Source organism: Mytilus galloprovincialis, chromosome 11 (assembly GCF_965363235.1).
Source record: "Mytilus galloprovincialis chromosome 11, xbMytGall1.hap1.1, whole genome shotgun sequence".
Taxonomy (NCBI): domain Eukaryota; kingdom Metazoa; phylum Mollusca; class Bivalvia; order Mytilida; family Mytilidae; genus Mytilus; species Mytilus galloprovincialis.
In genome coordinates this window covers 74568466-74590160 of record NC_134848.1, presented here as the reverse complement: position 1 = coordinate 74590160, position 21695 = coordinate 74568466, and positions in this window count along the sequence as shown.

Genomic DNA, 21695 nt, shown 5'->3' with positions numbered 1-21695 from the left:
TTGAGTCCTACATATTTAAGGCCAACATAGAGACATGTGACACAACACTACATAATATGTAATCATTGGATATCAAGTTGATTTCGACAATATACAAATGGTATATAGGCTTGTATACAGACTTTGGCAAAATCACGAAATTAAATATCCACGAAAACTGACGAATTCAGTTGCATAGATATAAAATTGTACTGTTTCGTTTATTTAATATGTTGAACTTAACAAAATCATTATCATCAAAGTCGAAAAAGTTTTGCTTATCGACAGAGGCGTTTGTTGTCTGTGTTTAAATTGTGTTTTAAGGTTTATCATTCAAGTATTGCATAGTCTAGGGAAGTGAATCAAAATAGAAATAGAAACAACTAATATCTCAAATGTGGCGGACATGTGACTATAAGGTTGTATCGTAAGGCACATATACGTAAGAACCATTTGTATCTTAATAAAAATTGAGAATGGAAATGGGGAATGTGTCAAAGAGACAACAACCCGACCAAATAAAAAAACAACAGCAGAAGGTCACCAACAGGTCTTCAATGTAGCGAGAAATTCCCGCACCTGGAGGCGTCCTTCAGCTGGCCCCTCAACAAATATATACTAGTTCAGTGATAATGAACGCCATACTAATTTCCAAATTGTACACAAGGAACTAAAATTAAAATAATACAAGACTAACAAAGGCCAGAGGCTCCTGACTTGGGACAGGCGCAAATAATGCGGCGGGGTTAAACATGTTTGTGAGCTCTTAACCCTCCCCCTATACCTCTAACCAATGTAGAAAAGTAAACGCATAACAATACGCACATTAAAATTCAGTTCAAGAGAAGTCCGAGTCTGATGTCAGAAGATGTAACCAAAGAAAATAAACAAAATGACAATGATACATAAATAACAACAGACTACTAGTAGTTAACTGACATGCCAGCTCCAGACTTCAATTAAACTGACTGAAAGATTATGATTTCATCATATGAACATCAGGCACAATCCTTCCAGTTAGGGGTTTAGTATCATACCATCATAACATATATGAGAAGAACATAACCCGTGTCATGCCAACAACTGTTTTTTTAGAATAAATGTGTTTAGTTCCGACGCAAAGACCTTATCAGTGACTCAATATTAACGCCACAATATGCAATCTTTAATGACTTGACAACAGTATCGTAATTATATCCCTTCTTAATAAGTCTATTCAAAGGTTTTGTAAGTTTCTGAGGTGAATACTGACACCTTTGTGCTTTATAAAGAATATTCCCATAAAAAATTGGATGTGAAATACCTGAACGTATAAGAAGTCTGCATGTTGAGCTATATTTACGAATGATGTCTTTATACCGATGATACAATTTAGTAAATGTTTTGACTAGTTTGTGATATCGAAAACCCTGGTGTAATAATTTTTCAGTAATACATAAATTTCTCTCGTTAAAATCTAAAACATTGTTACATACACGAGCGAATCGTTCAAGTTGAGATATATAAACACCGTAAGATGGTGACAAGGGAACGTCACCATCTAAAAACGGATAATTAACAATAGGAAATGAAAAATCATCCCTTTTATCATAAATTTGAGTATTCAGCTTTCCGTTAGTGATATAGATATCAAGATCGAGGAAAGGGCAGTGGTCGTTGTTAGTATTAGCTTTATTTAAAGTAAGTTCAGCAGGATAAATTTCATTAATATAAATACTGAAGTCGTCATTATTGAGAGCCAAAATATCATCCAAATATCTAAAAGTATTATTAAATTTGTTTATCAGATGTTGTTTTGATAGGTCTTTGCTTATTTTTGTCATAAATTGTAACTCATAACAATACAAAAAGAGGTCCGCAATAAGTGGTGCACAGTTAGTCCCCATTGGAATTCCGATAATCTGACGATATACGGAATCCCCAAAGCGAACAAAAATGTTATCTAGTAAAAATTCAAGGACATATATAGTATCAAAGCATGTCCAATTAACATAGTTTTTTTGTTTATTGCTACTAAAAAATGACCTAAAAGAGTTTGAACATATATATTCACATTCTGATTTTTTGAATGACCATTTAATTAGGTGTGTGAATTTTTTCTTCATGAGAATGTGAGGCAATGTGGTATACAGGGTAGAAAAATCAAAACTTTGAACAGATTCAAAATCACCAATATGAGCATGCAATTTATCAAGTACTTCCAACGAGTTCTTGACACTCCAAAAGTAATTTATTCCACTATTTTCGAAGGCCTTATTTGAACAATTTATTATAAGGTTTTTAATTGTACCAAGTGTGCTGGTAAGAAGAATAGACAATTTAGTAGTTGAACAATGGCTTGAAGACGAAATAAATCTATATTTGTAAGGGGTTTTGTGTAGCTTTGGAAGCCAATACATAGTTGGTACTTTCAGTGTATTTGGCTCTGCTTGTAAAGCGGTGGCTAAAAGTTTATGTTTGTTACAGATTTCGTTTTCTGAACATACTTTGATTATAAAGAAAGGTGTTACATTTAGTTTTAGATCAAAACAAACAAACAACACAAAACGTATGTGTTAGGACATCCAAACAGAAGAAACCAAGGGTTTCAACCGGATAAGTGACGGGACATTATTGGCAAATATATACCATACTATGTAGTATAGGTATTAATTATACAGGTTTGTTCAGCCAAGCATTGTGTGTCTAACATACTATGCTGTTGTTTAAGTGCATTCATATTTTAATAAAATTCAATGCTAAGTAAGAAGACTTGCAATTATTTAAGTTTATTTATATCCTTCAAGTATGTATATCGTTTTTATTACAGTTGTTTTGTAAAAAGTTTGATGGCGCGGCTACGAAATTTTCTTCCGACGTTCTTAATTGACTCCAACAGTTCAGTAAAAATGTTTGGTGATTTGTTTTCAATATCATCGCGTACTTGTTGTCGTAAAGAATGTTCATCAATATGTCCTCGTCGAGTATAACACCTAGAGAATCCTTTCTTAATTTCGTTTTGTTTTTCTTTGATTTCGTAATTGGCTTTTTCTAAATCGGAGAGCATCAAGAGTCGTTTACGTTCTTCTCGTTGTAGCTGCTGACTAAGGCGAACTTGACTTTTGCGAAGTTCTGCGATTTTCAAAGTTAATTGTCGTTTCTTTATCTCGCCCATCTCTCCTTCGCTGATCTCCTTTTGTTGCTGAAGTCGTACCATATTCATCCGTATAGTCTTCTTTTCCTCCTCAGAATGATCTTTTTCGAATTGCATTTTGGTCATAGTATCTTCTAGTTTTGATTTTTCACCTGTCAGAACAAGAACGTCCTGTTTTAATTCTGAAGACATATGGTTTAGGGACAAATCCATCTCTTTCCGTTGCATATTTTGCGTTACTATTTCTTCTGCAGCAGCATGCATCTCATTAGTATAACAATTTCCGCCATTTTCTGCAACCATGACGTCGATTTTTGTTATGAGGTCATCCACTTTTCTCCCTTTCTCAGATTCATTAGCAAGGTTGTTAACACAAATATATCTATTCTCACATTTGCGTACAACGTCTTTCAGGGCAGAATGAGCAGTTTCTAGAAATTCTTCAATGGTCTTATGTTCTTGTATCAAACTATCTTCACGAGTAAAGACTATCATCATATATCTGATGATGTCATTGCCAAAATGCTGTATAAAATGTTCGACTGTATCCTGTTCCTCTTTCGTATACCGTCCGATTGCGATGACAAGAAGAACAGCGTGAGGACCAGGTGATGTCATACCAACACATTTGCTAATCTCATTTTTGATTTCATCATTCAAATGTTTCGTATCAAATAATCCAGGTGTGTCAACGACTAATAGAAGTCTATTTTCGCGATAACATTCTCCCCTGCTACAGTTGGCAGTCACCGATGTTCCCGAGACCATTCTTACTTCTCCGCCGTTTTTAACATAATCTGGCCCTATGTCATTCTGACTTATGGATCCGCTTGCTAAAGGTAAAACAAAGAAAATTATAACATACATGTATACGCAGACAAAAACATTATGAAAGGGAAAACAATACAGGCAACAATTTTAAGCAGATGAGAAGTATCAGGAAAATGAATGCCATCACATTGTATAAAATACTATAAAACAAAATAACTGGAATAAATTATTGACGTATTCTACATATATACTACTTACTTATTTGATTATTATGTATTTACAACTGGTTTATTTTAATTCATTTATTGAATGGATGAATACATAATATAAAAAAGATCAGCAAAAGACATGGTTGTCTTAAGATGATGATTCTCTGCATGCTGCTCTTAACTCGGCACAAGTATACTGTAAACTAACTTATTTCGCGAGCAGAAAAATAACGCGAATATAAATCGTCGAGAAAATGTAAAGCTTGGATCTTTCATTATTAAACTACATCAGGTAAATTACAAAATTGCGAAATTAAATTGGCGCGAAGTGGAAAAGAAAGGCTACAACGCGAAATAAAGTATCCGCGAAAATAAGTTGGTTTACAGTAACCAATGTTATTTCAACTGATCGGGCGGAACTTACGTAATAATTTGCATAGGAACAGTCTATTTGAAGATGTTTTTGATAGGGATGATTGTCATTATAAATATCATTTATTTCTTATCACCTATCAGTGTCATTAAACTAATATACAAAAGAACTGAATGTGAGTTATTGGACGAATAACTGGACACTTCATTTATGAATTTATCCCGAAATACCTGTTAATAAATGGACTGATCTTTGATGAGCGAACCGGTTAAATCCCGCCCATTCAAGTAAAATAAATCAAGTAATACTATGTATATATCGCTTATTATTACTTTTATACTGTAGTTTACCTATGACACAATGAAATACAAAAAACAAAAACTACTAAAACAAACGGAAAAACCAGTTTGAGCTGTTTCTTTATTCTACACTGATGGAAAAAGAATATACGTCATATGACTCAGGTATATGAAGATCATCACTATTACTTTAAATGTAATTAAATTAAATTAGAGGCTCTAAAGAGCCTGTGTCGCTCACATTGGTTTATGAGAATAATAAACAAAAAAAGCAGATGGATTCACAAAATTGTGTTTTGGTGATGGTGATGTGTTTGTACATCTTACTTTAATGAACATTCTTGCTGCTTACAATTATATCTATCTATAATGAACTTGGCCCAGTAATTTAAGTGGAAAATGTTAGTAAAAATTTCCAAATTTTATGAAAATGGTTATAAAAATTGATTATAAAGGACAATAACTCCTTAGGGGGTCAATTGACCATTTCAGTCATATTGACTTATTTGTATATCTTACTTTTCTGAGCATTATTGTTGTTTACAGGTTATCTCTATCTATAATATTATTCAAGATAATCATGATAATAACCAAAAACAGCAAAATTTCCTTAAAATTACCAATCTAGGAGAAGCAACCCAACAACAGGTTGTCCAATTCATACTAAACTCCGAATTATACACAATAAACTTAAATTAAAATTCATACAAGACTAACAAAACCAGACTTGGGACAGGCGCAAAATTGCGGCGGGGTTAAACATGTATTTTGAGATCTCAACCCTCCAACTATACCTCTAGCCAATGTAGAAAAAACCAATACGCGCTGTAAAACTAAATTTAAGAGAAATCCAAGTATGATGTCAGAATATGAAACAAAAGAAAATAAACAAAAAGACAATAAAAAAATAAATAACAACAGACTACTAGCAGTTACTGACATGCCTGCTTCAGACCTCTTTAAACTGATTGAAAGATTATGGCTTCATCATATGAATATCAGGCACAATCTCTCTTGTTAGGGGTTTAGTATTATATTTGAAAATTTGATATATAAAACAGGTTATAGATTATCACCAGACAAAAGAAAACAATCCGTTTCACTGATCTTCCACTAGTTTCTTATTATCTTCCGTACTATTACTGTGAGTCCATCGACAATTGATTAACATTACTAGTATATTGAATAACATTTTTGTTCCGTCCGGGTAGATATTTTCATCAATCCATTTATAAAGCCATATTGAAGGAGTATTTTCAAAGGGAGCTATGAGGGTTACGTTAATTAGGTTCCAATCATTGCGTATAGAAAACTTACAAAAGACACATCAATGCCAACATATGATGTCAACGGAATATTTCAAGCTCTTACTTGCCAAGGGTAGATTTCTGGTATCGACATATTATTTTAACACGGAATGAAACAAAAAAATAAAAAAATGCCAAAAGATATAACCGAAGCCAACAAAATACTTTATCTAGATTTCTGAATAAGGAGGAAGACGTAAATATGGCATATATATGTCGTGTATATGTTGCGATTTTATACAGGTTATAACATGTACAAAAATATTCTACATATTACACTGTATAACTTGTATAAAGCAAAAATACAAGTAATAACATGTACAAAAGTACCTCGTACATGTACGAAATATTGGTTAACTTGGTTTTAACTTGTACAAAAATTAAGATAAATCTAATTAAAGTAAAATAGACATTTAAATTTATTAATGAATAAAAACAACAATCAATAGACTTTTTTTCTGTAGAGGACAATGATCACAAAATTTCAGAAATGTATTCTTCATTATTTATGTTGGCATAATGTATTTTCCAGTAATTGTATATTTTATGCAGTCCATTATGGCTTACATCAGTGTGATACTAATTACTTAAAGCATACATTTCCTTTTAAAATGACAATGCATTAGATACTGTAGTAACTAAATTCCTCTGAAATCTTTAAGGAAAATGCCTTAAAATTTTTCACACTACTCCTCCCCCTCATTTTATAGCATTCAAAAACTAAATCAATGTCTCGTATCATTATGCTTTCTCTTTAAAAGCAAGAGAGAGCTGAAATTGTTTTCATTGGAAAATACTTCAGATCATTGCATGAGGCGAATGTCATTTTGATTTTTTTTAAATATATATCCTCTTCTTTGAAAGCAGGTATTGGTGGCCTTCGGCATTTTTCTGCTTTATGGTCGGGTTGTTGTTTCCATGGCACATTCCCTATTTCCATTTTCAAAATATTTGTAGAGAAATCTATCCTGGCTATCCTCTTATACGTCTATAAGGGACAACTAGAATGAAAGTGTTTTATTATTGCCTTCAAATTGGACACTCATAATTTCAATTCATCAGATAAGAATACTGAATAGTGTTTGTTGCCTGAATGTGTGGTTTAAAATGTTTACAGAAAGTATATGAGGGGTTTATGATAGTCATAAATTTATTCATATAAATTTCACTCATTTATTATCTTATCATCAGTTTTCATTTTCCTGCTAAATCTTTGTAGGTTGACAGATGGTTATGAGTTGTCAACAATCAACCTTCAATGTATTGATTTTAAGCAATGATGCACCATTTTATCTTTGAACCTTGTCATAACTGATAAAGTGACAACCTTAAGTATATATTTGTTAAGATCATCCTAAGACAGCTTTGAGACTAGGTTTGCGATATGTCCATAGATAGTCATAAAAGGATCATAAGACATGTCCTAAGATATATTTTATGACAGGTCTTAGGCATGCTACGTCATACTGACCCCTGGGCATTACCTGTATCAGACAACAGTGGCGGATCTAGAAATTTTCATTAGTGGGGGCCCACTGACTGACCTAAGAGGGGGACCGCTCCAGTCACGCTTCAGTGATTCCCTATATAAGCAACCAATTTTTTTCCCAAAAAAAAGGGCCCGGGCCCCCTGGTCCCCCCTAAATCCGACACTGGACAAAACACACTAACTTGAATGAATAATAAAAAAGTGATGGAAATATTATTGAGAGTAATAACATCTGTTGCTATGGTAGAAACATATCTTTATTTAAAAAAAAAGTGAAAACCATTTTTAAGCAAGATTTTGTACATGTTTTAACTTGTATTTCTGCATTATACAAGTCATAACATGCACAATATTTTTGTACATGTTATAATCGGTACAAAAGCGCAACTTGTACACGACATATATACAAATAAACGTACATGTAGTGAGGGGTAGTCGTCTGTAAAATGTATACAACTAATTACCTGTTGCATAGCCACGAGGTATGTTTTGTTCTTGACGATTGTATGATTTTTTCACTGGTGTCCTGGATTTTCGAAGTGAATCGGTTTTTGAGATTTCACACATTGCACACTTTGTTGATTCAGAATTGTGAAAGGTACAGTCACTGCAAGTGCAATCTGAAAACATTTAGAAACGACGAAATTTAGTCAGTTCTGTAAAGATTTTACTATCTGTTTGTACATATATTGAAGATGTGAATGTCGTCAGGGTTTGATTTTTATTCTTTTGGGAGATGCCAGCGGGAGTTTAACTTTTGTCATTTTTAGGGTATAAGGGGTTAAATGTTAAATTTATTTTTAGAGTAACACTTTTGCATCTGTGGGGGCATCAATTACGTCTCCCAGACATAATAATATCTCAAAGAAAGTCATAAATTGACTATGCTATAATACATTTACTGCTTACCGGTATGCAACATATATTCCGCTTTCTGAATTAGACCCCCCTTTTTGGGGGGGCGGGGGATTTAGGATCTGCCCCTTCTCTTTTTACATGATACAGATATCATTCAAGGAGAATGTTGGGTCAAACCTAGCTATATAGCAAGCATAAGCTAACCTGCCACTTGTATGACAATTGGTTATCTTTCCACTTTGTATTAAAAACAATGATGCTTCTGACATGTCCAAGTACTGATGAATTTAAGTTATTTCAGGGAAGTCCCCCCACCCCACCCCCTGGCAATTGATTATTAAGATGTAAAGACATGCTCGTTTTCAATTTATCTATTAAGAAAAGGTTGTTTTAAATAAGTGTAGCCACATAAATTTGTACCATTTTACTAAGTTAAGTGTCTTCATGAACCTGAAAATCAACTTCTGAAAAAACCGGATCGTATTTACCTTAAAAAGTCCATATTCACAAAAATTATATATGCTTTTGCTTCAGAATTCAACAGACTATCTTTTAAAATGGTTTAAAAACATTATTCACATTAAACTAGCAGTAAAAAGGAAATAAGGTTATCTACAGAAAGCGTATTTATATATTTTTTGAGAAAAAAGTGCATAAATATTGTAAAAAACGTGACGACATGATCAACATTTTTATGAAAATTCTGTACTAGGCTACATATTTTTATTTTTGATATGTTTTAGACAAGAGTCAACTGAAATAGAATGATCAAACAAATCAATTCTATCATCAGGGTCTAGGGAGATAATAGAGTTTGAAAATTTCGAATTTTTGACAATTTTCCAACTTGAAAATATTTGTTAATTTGGTTGTCATGGTAACCAAGTTTCCCTTCTTGCATCCATCTTTTCAAATGTTTCCTATTTAAGTTGAACATTATAGATTGAACGATCTGGTATATACTTGTTTTACAGTTCATCAGTATTGCACTTTTTCCAATTAGAAAAAATATACAAATTTTGGGTATTTAAGGCCATTAAACACCTTGTTGCTAGGAACAGCCGTTTTCATAGCAACAGGTTGATTTTTTGTGGTCAAATTGCCATTTATTTTATTTTTGCCTCAAGTTGAATCAATTAAACTATAGCAGATGGATATCCTTCACTATGGATGTATCACCCTTTGCATGATTCTTAGCTGGACTGCTACTTAAAGAGTTGAATCTCTTCAAAACAATCAAACATACACTTTCAATATTTGTCATAGTCGTGTTTTGTAAAGAAAATAAGGGGAACTATCAACTACTTTTTGCATGCCCTTAAAAAGGAGCCATTGTAGGGCAGGTACACGAATATAGTAGACAATCCTTTTAAGATATTGTAAAAAAAATATTTCCAGATCCTACATGAATAAACACAAAAAAATGAAATGTACTATACTTATATACATGTAAGGAACTTTGAATATTGTTTATTTGCGATTTTATCATAAAAGGTAATAGAAAAGTACTGAGTATCACCTCATTCGCTCCTATCATGCATGTATATTGTTCCAACTATCCGGAATATCTTTAAAATTCGGGTAACATGTTCCACAAAATCTCTATATTTCCTAATTGTTTTGTTAATTTTTGCATTAGGAATTGTTCAGTCGCCCATTTGCAATCTTGGAAGTACATACGTTAAGCTCGAGATCACAAACATCTTTTTGGTATATCAAAATATTGTGTATCGTCATTACATTGGATAAACACATACTGATTGATGATATTGTAGGGATTTGACATTATATTTTCCAAAATCATTCCATAAATGCATGATTGATGTAATAAAGCACATCAAAACCAATAAATATCTGACAGTCATTGTCTTTTAAATGAATTTCAGATGAAAAAGGTTCATATACACTAACAAATTCTAAAACACCTAGTCTCGATTTTAAACCATTGTTTATTTTACTTGTAATTACAATAACACAACACACCTGGACAATAGTTAACATATATGTCGCCACACAAACAATGAGCTGTACCATTCACAGGCTCGATATAACAATCACCAAAACCACAGTCATACGAGATACATTGACTTTCTGTTCAAGTATATGTGTAAAATTGAATCAATAAGCACACATCAAAACGAAAGATTGGAATTTCTCCTTGTTGGCAATACATTTCAATGTATTTTGACATTTAAAGTTGAAACGTTTGCTTTTTCTAATTTATTGTTTGTTTTTACAAAAAAGTTTTATATTAAAAGTTTTGAACGCTTCTGTAGTAGATTCAGTTGGAATATCGCCGATACGCATTTAATGTATATAGCATGTTTTCTTCATCATTTATATTTTTACATCGCCGAAACATATTTTATATTCTAAAAACTGACTAGAATAACATAATTCTAACTGTTCAATGGAAATACACTTCAAGCTTATCTTTTTATTTAAGCTGAACAGGACCAGTTTGCTATTTAGTTATGAGTGCGTAGTTGTTTGATTATAATCATTTGATTATAATCATCAATGTTTGCAAACAAGTGAATTATAAAAAAAAAATATGAGATATCTCTTATCTTAAATAACTTCATCTTAAATGCCCATGTTCATAGTAAACGTATGTTGTTTCATGACTATAATGTTGCCTTGAAAATAACTTAATATGTACAAAATGTACCTTGACAAAATGTGTCGGTCCACTGTCCTATACAGTCACAAATAAGTTCATAGCCCATTGCCACACATTTACCACCATTTAAACATTGACAGTTTTCAGCTTGAATGAAACAATATGACACTGAAATGCTATAGAAATCATTTTTAATTTTCCTTTCATTTTCCTCGAAGTTCGGTATTAACTATTGTTTTACTTTGTGATATCCGAAAAAAAACACAAAAATATAGCAATTGCCAGACCTATTGAATGTACATTTGTTATCATAAAATAGAAAGAAATCAAGGTAATATTTTGTTTATGAACAAATTGTGTACTATTATTTGTCTGGTTTTTTTTCCTTTTAGCCATGTCGTTGTCAGTTTATTTTCGATCTGTGAGTTTGACTGTCCCTCTTGCATCTTTTGCTTTCCTTTTTAACATTGATTGTTGATAAAACCACAAGCTAATGCTATGTTTAAAGAACGTATACAGATAATTCATAACAAACTTTAATCTGCCATTTCAACATGTTGAAAGAGAGTTGAGAAATTCGAATGGATTTTCAAATGAATAAGTCAAAGACAGACTATCATAGAATTGAGTAATTTCACTGTAAGAAAACAAAACAAATATAACATATCCAATAGTATATATGAAACAACTGCTCAATAACGATTACTCTCCTTGCGATTGTTTTTTCTACATGATGAAAACTTAGATTAAATTTCACTCGTGGTTAAATGGCGCTAATCTTCAAAAATCCTCTTTCTTTAAAAATGTCACGAATGGAAAAGCTCAATGGAGAATATCGTATTAACTGGACAATTGATACATCTAATTCTCATCATGCTAAGGTAAAAATATTTTGAAATATTTCCAAAAATCGATTATGATTTCTGATATAGTGTATGGTCATTTTTAAAGAAAGCAGTTCCGGAGAGTACTTGGCATACCCAACAATATAGCGTTGTTTGCAAGGACACTTATGTTATAGTAGTATCAACAAGAGACGAATAGTATTAATATATTTCAGCGTTCGATGCATTCTATAAAAACCTTGTTTAATCCACCGTTTTCTACATTAAATTATGACTGCACCAACAAAGGATTATGACAGTTGTTATTCATTCTATTGACGTGTTTAAGCCTTTGATATTTGCCATTTGATCAGAAATGTTCCGTTCAGAATGTTTCTTCGTAATTCAGTATTTTCATAATATATTTTTTTATTATTAAAAACAAGAAAAATCATACATGGTTTTTTGTCACTAAATTCATCAAAAAAAATACCAAACATGCGTGTATGAATACTTCTATCTAACCCCAGGGCCAGCAGTAGTGTCAAATTTCCTACCAATTCTAATATGATGAATGAAATATTTGTTTCTGTCTCTTCTTGTTATGTTTAGTATGTAAGGAATTGTTGTTCTAGAAGTAATTTGTAAAGCTGAACTATACCAATCACTTTATATGCACGTAAAGCGTTGAATGATGAATTTGACTATATCATGAGATAATCCATTCCGACATTTAAACAAGTCTGCAATATATAAAGATGTAGCCTTATACCAGAAAAGGATATGGAAATGCAATAGCAGTAAATCATAGATAGAACTATTATTTATTTATAGAAAGACATACAGCTTTAAAAGTGTTCGTTTTTTATTATAATTTAGAATTACAAGGATAGCATACTTTTAAGTTATGACAAGAAACAAATGGTCTAAAGTTGCCCTTTATGCAAAGGTTGTTGGCGATACCACATACTTGTTTTTAATTTTACCCATACTATTACACACTCTGATATACTCAGTCATGTTGTCATCCTATTTGAAAAACATAATACAAAACCTAAAAATCAAAAATATGAGCAAATGTTCATAAAATTTCGTTCATTTTTGGAGGACTTGAAATAAATCAGACATAATTTTTGTTAACACTTATATTATTTCTGAAGTGATGGGCAATACATGCAATTTGAAATTTCACGAAGAAAAACTTTTCAATCTTATTATTATCAACGGGATATTTAAAGTTGATTTTTTTAATATTAAAAGAACACTCCATTAATTGCAAGCGTCCGACACACTTTCTTGATTACCTTTATCAGGAAATATTGAGGCGAAATTTGAAAGCCGATGACATTTCAGTACATAAACAGTTGAAGATGTACACATGTATATGACCATAATTGTAATTTGAATTTCACTGTTGCTATTCTTTGGCAACAGTTTTTACATTAGTTCAAAAAAGAATACCATAACATTCAGTGGGAAAGTGGTTAAACATAATTGTCAACCACTAAACAGTATATGGTTCATTTATCGTGTGTGAATAACTATAAACAATGCACATTGTAAGCGCGCACTGTTTTGACCTCAATTATATGCTACTATAAGGTTTGAAGATATTACCTTATTGTTGTTACTCCGCATCATAATCTCCAATTGCATAATATCATATCTGTATATATTGTTCGTTTTCAGAGGAACATTGAATGATAAAACAATACATTTATTAAAGCATAAGAATCAAAATTCGGATAAATAAAGCTCAGTGAATAATAAAATCTGTAATCAATTATGTATCTATCGTAAACATGGTAAATGCCAAAAATAGCTACAGTATATACGTGATCAAAGTATGTCTGTGTTATGAACGAAGGTTTGAAATAACAGAAAATATCGCTTAAACTTAGCCCGCCGATTTGTGTCTGAAAAAAATATGTGTTAATTGTTTTTAGAGATAAAAAAACTACGATACAAATTCATCAACACAAGCAACATTAAGATATATCATATAGATATTAATGTCAACAGTCATTGTATATTTTTATATGAAATGAAATGAAAAATGGTGACCTATACATTTATTGTTCAATCATATACAATGTATCATTTTCTACAACCTAGGCAAGCGTAAGGCAAACTCATTAATTAACCTGACATATATGTGGATATACTAGAACAAAGCCAGTATATTTTGAAATTCTGGTGCCATGCGTAAGGTTCATAATTTATCAAAGTACTTATACATGTTATACATGTTATATTCACGCTAAATATTGACACTTTTGGTATTCAAACTGTTTAAACACATTGTACTTTGACCGTTGAATCTTTGCATGCCTGATCTTATATTTAAAATTTAAGATATTATATTTAAAATTGAATGTTAAATAATAAGTAAGGTACAACATTGTCCAATGGTTGTTTTCCTGCTACTTTGATCGATATAGAAATACCGCCGTACTGGTGTACAACAATATGTCCCTCTGATTCATTGATGTTTGTTTTGCAGAATCTTAAATACATGTTTAGTAGTCATATGTGTGTTAAGTATATGGAAAAAGCCATACCAATATTCTGTATTATGAGAAGAAATTGAAGATTAGTAAATAATAATCATGTCGAAAATTGCAAATCTAATACACTTTTTGAATAATTCAAACACATGTTCTATCTTTTAGTATTACCGTAAAAATACTGAAAAACTTATACATGTTACAGTTGAAATACAAGAGCAATCTATTTCAAAATTTACAAAATATTCAAGCAATTTGACCAACAGACATTAAAATCACCAAAATGAACACAACTCAGATTAATTTCTCTGTAAACATTATGAAAATTAAAAAAAATGTCATGTAGCAGGATGCCAGAAAATATGCACCGATGCATATTTAAGAACCTTACACCAATGATTGGGTTCATCCAGTAACAACGCATAGCTTTATCGGACAATCAGATGGAGAGCAATTGTGTGTAGAAAAACAATCAACTACCACTAAGAAACAGATACAAAAAATACAATCAAGAAACTTTAATTCAAGTCAGCCAAAGTAAGTTTTTTTTCTGATTTGTCGATACTTATTCACAACAGCGGCATTGGGTCGTTATTAAAACAATTATTGTTTCGAATAAACAAAAATTCTCACAATGATATCAGAGATGACAATTTACTAAATACTTTAGGATGTAAATACTCGATATTGTTCCAGCTGAGACCTCTGAAAGAAGAAAAAAATGAATTATAATTATTGATTATGACGAAATGAATATACTACAATAAATGTGTGTATTATAGAATTGAACAATTTTCAGAGATATTGTACAATTATTAGTAACCATAGTGATAATATAAAATTAATGATGTTTTGTTGAATTATACATAATCACTGGAAAACGTCTGGAATTGTACAATATACTTTTAATGGAGACAAGTTAGTAAACATAAAATAATGTGAAAACCTTTCGAAACATAGATATCTTGAACACATTTTCTGATACAAAGCATTTGCTTTTCAAACTGCATTGTAATTTGGATGACATCTGATACTCAACATTTGCTCTGCTTTTCATGTTTTCAAACTTTTCAAAAAGCCTGAAAAACATCTAATCCTTCACATATGTAATCTCATTTTACTTCAAGTTGAGGAGCAATTAAGTGTTCATGGCCCTTTTAACTTTTTTTAATTCGAGCATCACTGATGAATCTTTTGTAGACAAAACGCGCGTCGGGCGTTAATACTAAATTTAATCCTGGTATCTATGATAAGTTAATTTATAAACATCAGAAGCTGCTACCACATAACATCCGTGTGTAATCTGGTTTGTATACCGTGTCACCAGTGGATTAGCTTACTTGAATAACCATCGCAATTCTTTGTTTGCACTGGAATCATTGACACAGAAACTTGAATTGATTCATTGCAGTTTACTACGCAACCGGTATTAACTAGCTCATTGGTACCGTGAAGTAAAAAATATACAAAATGGAAGTTCTGCAAAAAGAAACGAATCAATGTGATATACTTTCAAACATAGAGCGTGGCATACCCAACATGAGAGCATCGAATTAATATTCCCCATTCTGAAAAGAACAAATTTCGTCTGCGTAAATTCCCAACAACCAAACAGATGTTCATCTGTAGCACGTGTTTTACTTCCGGATTGGAAAAGTGAACGTGACAAATGCAATATATTTGTTGGTCCACTAAATAGAGATATACATATCGAATTCAAGGGGAACAACAGAAACAAAAAAATCATAACTTATTTATCAGCCAAGGACATTTACTTATTCACAACAGCGGCATTGGGTAATTATCAAAAACAATTATTGATTAAAATTCTGATTTCAAATAAACAAAACTTCTCACAATATTATCAGAGATGTCAATTTACTAAATGCTTCATGATGTATGTCTTCGATATTGTTCCTGCTGAGATCTCTGAAAAAAACAAAATATTGATTGTTGATAATAAAGAAATGAACATGTGTATCTCAAGGAACATGTGTATCTCAAGGAATTGGACAATTTTCAAATATAGTATACAGTTACTGGTAACCATAGATACTATAGAATCGCTGATGTTTTCTTTAAGTTTATAGTATCACTTGAAAACGTCAGGAATTATACAATATACCTTGAATGAAGAGAAATTAATAAAAGATAATAATGTATCTTAAACATTTTTTGAAACATAGATATCTTAAGCACACTATTCTAATACAAAATATTTTTTTTTCAAACTGAATTGTAAATTTGGATACCATATGATACTCAACATTACTGCTTTTTGGTGTTTTATATATTTTGGAACCCCTTTTACGATCAACATGTGGAATCGGTTTTAAACATTACAGCCAACTCTTGCCTTCTCCAGATTAGTATAAAATCTGTCAAGGATGCATTATATTATCAATTCTGAATGCTTTATATTTTCTGAGTTGATATATAATGTTTTACCAGTGTATTATATTATCTTACTTAGATAACCATTGCAATACTTTGTTCGCACTTATATCATTGACACAGAAACTTGAATTGGTTCATTGCATTTTACTATGCAACCGGTATCAACTATCATATTGATACTGAGAGCTGACACAAAAAAAAAACAATCCATCAAATATGCAACTTCTGCAAAAGAAACGAATGTGATAATTGGCGGCCTTTGGTAAATGAGTAAAGAGATATTTTCACACATAGAGCGTGACATACTCCATATGTATGATATGAGAGCATCGATATTCCCCATCATAAAAAGAACAAATTGCGTGTGCATACATTCCTTACAACCAAACGGATGTTTCTCTTTTACATTTTTTTTAATTCCGGATTGGAAAAGTGAACGTGACAACCATATATTTTGTGGTCCACTGAATAGAGATATACATACTAAATTAATTGTGTGCAATACGGTAAGCGTCAAAGAAGATGTAATGCTTTATTTGATAGAAATGGATATGTATAACCTCTTATAACACCTGCTACTGTATTTATCTGTTACCATTTAAAGACAGTGTGATTTACTTTTTCAAGTATTTTTTTCTGACTACAGATGATTTGTTAATTTTTTTCATAGAATCTTTTTTTGAAATTGTAAATACTTATATTCCCTTATATGGTAGGTGATTTATAGTAATTTTTGTTTTCCTTTGCGAACTTGACTGAATCTTTATTTACAAATCTGAACCATCTTAACATCCCATGAAACAAATCATCAGTCGTTCAATTAAACATTGTTTGTATTATTCCTTATTTATCAACGAATCAATATGCATATCCCTATTTATTTTATATATTAATGTTTGTTCTTTTTTTCAACTATACATCATCATCCTGGTTTCTTGGGGAATATAATTCCATGTTTTACATAAATAATAAATGCATATATATATATATACATAATTGCACATATATGTAGGACTTTGAGTTGCAGTGGGGTCGTTGAAGTGCTATAATCTCACCGAAATGATATGCATGTTCAAAATCTGAAGATTCCAAATCTTGTGACAGTTCCAATTTTATATTACTTAGTAGATATTAATAACAAACAAACATACATACATACATACATACATACATACATACATACATACATACATACATACATACATACATACATACATACATACATACATACATACATACATACATACATACATACATACATACATACATACATACATACATACATACATACATACATACATACATACATACATACATACATACATACATACATACATACATACATACATACATACATACATACATACATACATACATACATACATACATACATACATACATACATACATACATACATACATACATACATACATACATACATACATACATACATACATACATACAAAAAATACACATCAAAGGGTAGGGGTGTAATTTCAGTTTTCGATTCAAAATGGGTACAGAAGTGTGGCTTGAATTTGACTCCCTATTCATAAAATTATCAGTCCATTCATATGTGGGGATGGTTCTGAGCACAAACACACCTAAAATCATATGTGGATTGACCTAACATTAAAACACTTTGGGATGCACATTCATTTGACGCTGTCAGCAATTTAACAACATATTGTTACACGTCAAGTGCTTTTTCTTCCAGAGATCCGCAGCGATTTTATATGAAAAAGGGTGGGGGGGATTACTTTGGTTTTTGCTTAAAATGGGTTCAGAAGTGCGGGTGGAAAGTGAACCTCTCCCCCATTCATAGTAATGCATAAAATTGTCAGCCTACTCATGTATAGGGATGGTTCTGGGCACGGAAAAACTTAAAATCAAGTGCAGATCCATTCATATACCTACCTACCTAGTCCTTATTCGAGGCACAAAGGACAAGGACTAGATATTTCCACTCATCTCTGGTCTGTCCTTTCTTTTCTATTTCACCCTAGCTGATTCCATACTCTTTCATTTCAGCTACAACAGTTTTTCTCCAAATTGTTTTGGGGCGTCCTTTCTTTCTATTCCCCTCAGGTGTCCATCTTAGTGCTACTCTGGTCAAGTCCTCTGCTGGTCTTCTGAGAACATAGCCAATCCATCTCAATCTTTTCTGTTTCAATCAAGTGTCCATGTTGTTGGATCTAGTTGTTTACTGGAGGTCTTTGTTGGTGATCTTACGCGGCAACCGGAGACAACCGTTGTGAGAACTGAAGAGCTTGTTGATGTCTTTTTCTGTCATTCTCCATAATTCCGCCGCATATAGTAGCACTGCTAGTACACAACTGTTATATAGTCTAATTGTGGTGTTTTTACTGATGTAACTTGTCTTCCAGATGTGTCTTAATTTTAAAAATGCAGTTCTTGCTTTTCCTATTCTGGCTCGGATGTCTTTGTCTGCTCCTCCTTCAGATGTTACTATGCTGCCCAAGTAGGTGAAAGATGCAGTGCAATCTAGGGGTGTCCCATTTAAATTTATTACAGGAGGCTCTGAGGTGTTAAGAGGCATTACGTCTGATTTCTTGATGTTGATATTCAATCCAATCATACTTGCATTCTTTTGTAACTTAGTGGTTTTGTATTGCATGTGTGTTTCTAGATGCGACAATAAGGCCAGATCATTTGCATAGTCCAGATATTTTAGGTAGTTAAAAAGAGTCCACCTACTGCCTGCGTTGTTACCGTTACTGATAGTGGAATTGATAACCTAATCGACAACTATTATGAATAGAAGGGAAGACATAACACAGCCTTGTCTAACTCCGGATTTTACTACAAAACTGATGACTGATGAAATTCCCACAGTGCATCGGAATTCTGTATAGAACATTTTGATAAGTTGTACTATTTTGCTGGTATTCCATAGCATCGTAATATCTTCCATAAGCTTTCTCTGTGTATGCTGTTAAAGGCTGTTTCAAGTCTATAAATTTAATTATATTGTCTCTGCCATTCTGTGCACTGTTCGGTGATGTTTCGTAACACAAATATGTGATCACAACAATTCTTTCCTTTTCTAAAGCCTGCCTGTTCTTTTCTGAGTTTGTTGTCAATTGCTGTTTTAATTCTGTCTATTAGTATATTGGTGAAAATTTTACTTGGTATTGATAATAAGGTGATTCCTCTCCAGTTATTGCAGTTTGTGAGATCGCCTTTCTTAGCCAGTCTTATGATGTTACCTTCTGACCAGTGTTTAGGTATCTTGATATTTTGCCAAATCTTGGAATTGTGCGTGAAGAATGTTTGCTGTTAAGGCTGTATCTGATTTAAATAGTTCTGCTGATAGCTTATCGCTTCCTTAGGCTTTATTGTTTTAAGACTCTTTACTGCTCTGATAATCTCTAATCTTGATGGAATTTCTATATTTACTTCAAGGTCGTGTTCTGCTATGGGTATGTTTGCTGTTGTTTTTTGGTTCTGGTCTATTTAATACGTCTTTGAAATGTTCATTTCATCTATTATCTTGTTTTCTTTCAGATGTTACAAGATTGCCCTGTTTGTCTTTTACTGGCATGTTGATGTTTCTTTTTTAACCACAAATTTCTTTGTAATTTGATACAGGTCGCCCATTCCTTGCTCTGTCGCAGCTTTTTCAGCCTCTAGAGCCAAGCCGTCGATGAACTCTTTTTTATCTTTTCTGGAGGCTTTCTTAATTTCCTTATTACAGTTGGAGTATTGAACCATTAGTCTATATCTTAGTCTATCAGAGTAAGTGTTGCAGATCTCTTTCTTTAGATCTTTCCTGTAGTCAATCAGCGTCAATGTCTCTTGTTTGATCCATTCTGTGTGCTTTTGGTGTTTGAAACCAAATTTTTTTTCACTGGTCTTTTTAAACAGATCTTCCACTTCTTGCCATTGATCATCTACTGATTTTCTTTCTTCCATGTTGTTACTTTTGAGTTTTTCTATCAGTTGAAAGCGGTTTTTCCGTTCTAATTTCAAGTCATGTTTGGTTTTCATGTGTCTGAGTTTTCCTGTGTCCTCTGTACCCTGCAAGGTTCTCATGCTCTCATAAGTTCAGTTTGGTTTTTGCTGTGACAAGATGCTAGTCACTTCTAACATCAACGCTTCGCCTTACTCTCACATCTTGTAAGGATCTCCTCCATTTACCTTAATTGCTATGTGGTCAATCTGATTTTTATCTCTGCCTCCATGTGATACCCAAGTCAGCTTATGAACATCATTATGTCGAAACAATGTTCCAACTATTACAAGACTGTTCAGTCCACAGAAGTCTACTATATGTTCTCTATTTTTTTTCATGATTCCACAGCCATGTTTCCCCATTTTTTTTAAACCACTATTATCTTGCCCCACTTTAGCATTAAAATCTCCAATGATGATTGTTAGGTCTTTTTTACGGGATTTTCTCTATCTCAGCTTGGAGCATTTTCATAAAATTGTATCTTAATTTCTTTATCAGCTTCATTTGTAAGGTGTTGTATTTAGTCTTGCTGTTATTATTCTTTCATAGACTGGATTATTTTCAAGTGATTTGAAAGCTGATTTGTCGAGGATGATGGCAACTACCCCCTGGTGTTTGTCAGTTTTTCTACCGGAATATATGAATTATCTCATATATTTGTCAAGGTTTTTTATATATTCATATATTGATGTATAACATGTTATGTTTGACGGATTTGCAAACTGCGAGAAGTGCAAGACAGAATTTTTGTTTACAACATCAGGGTTATGGTATTTTTTGAAAAAATATCCCAGTCAGTGTTCTTTCTATATCTGACCAATTTAAGGTATTTGTTATAAACACATACTATTTTGATCAGTGATCTGCACCCAGGGTATAAAAACCTACATATCCTATAGTTAGAAAACAAACGCCAATAGTTCCTCTATTATTTTGGTTGTCTTATTGAG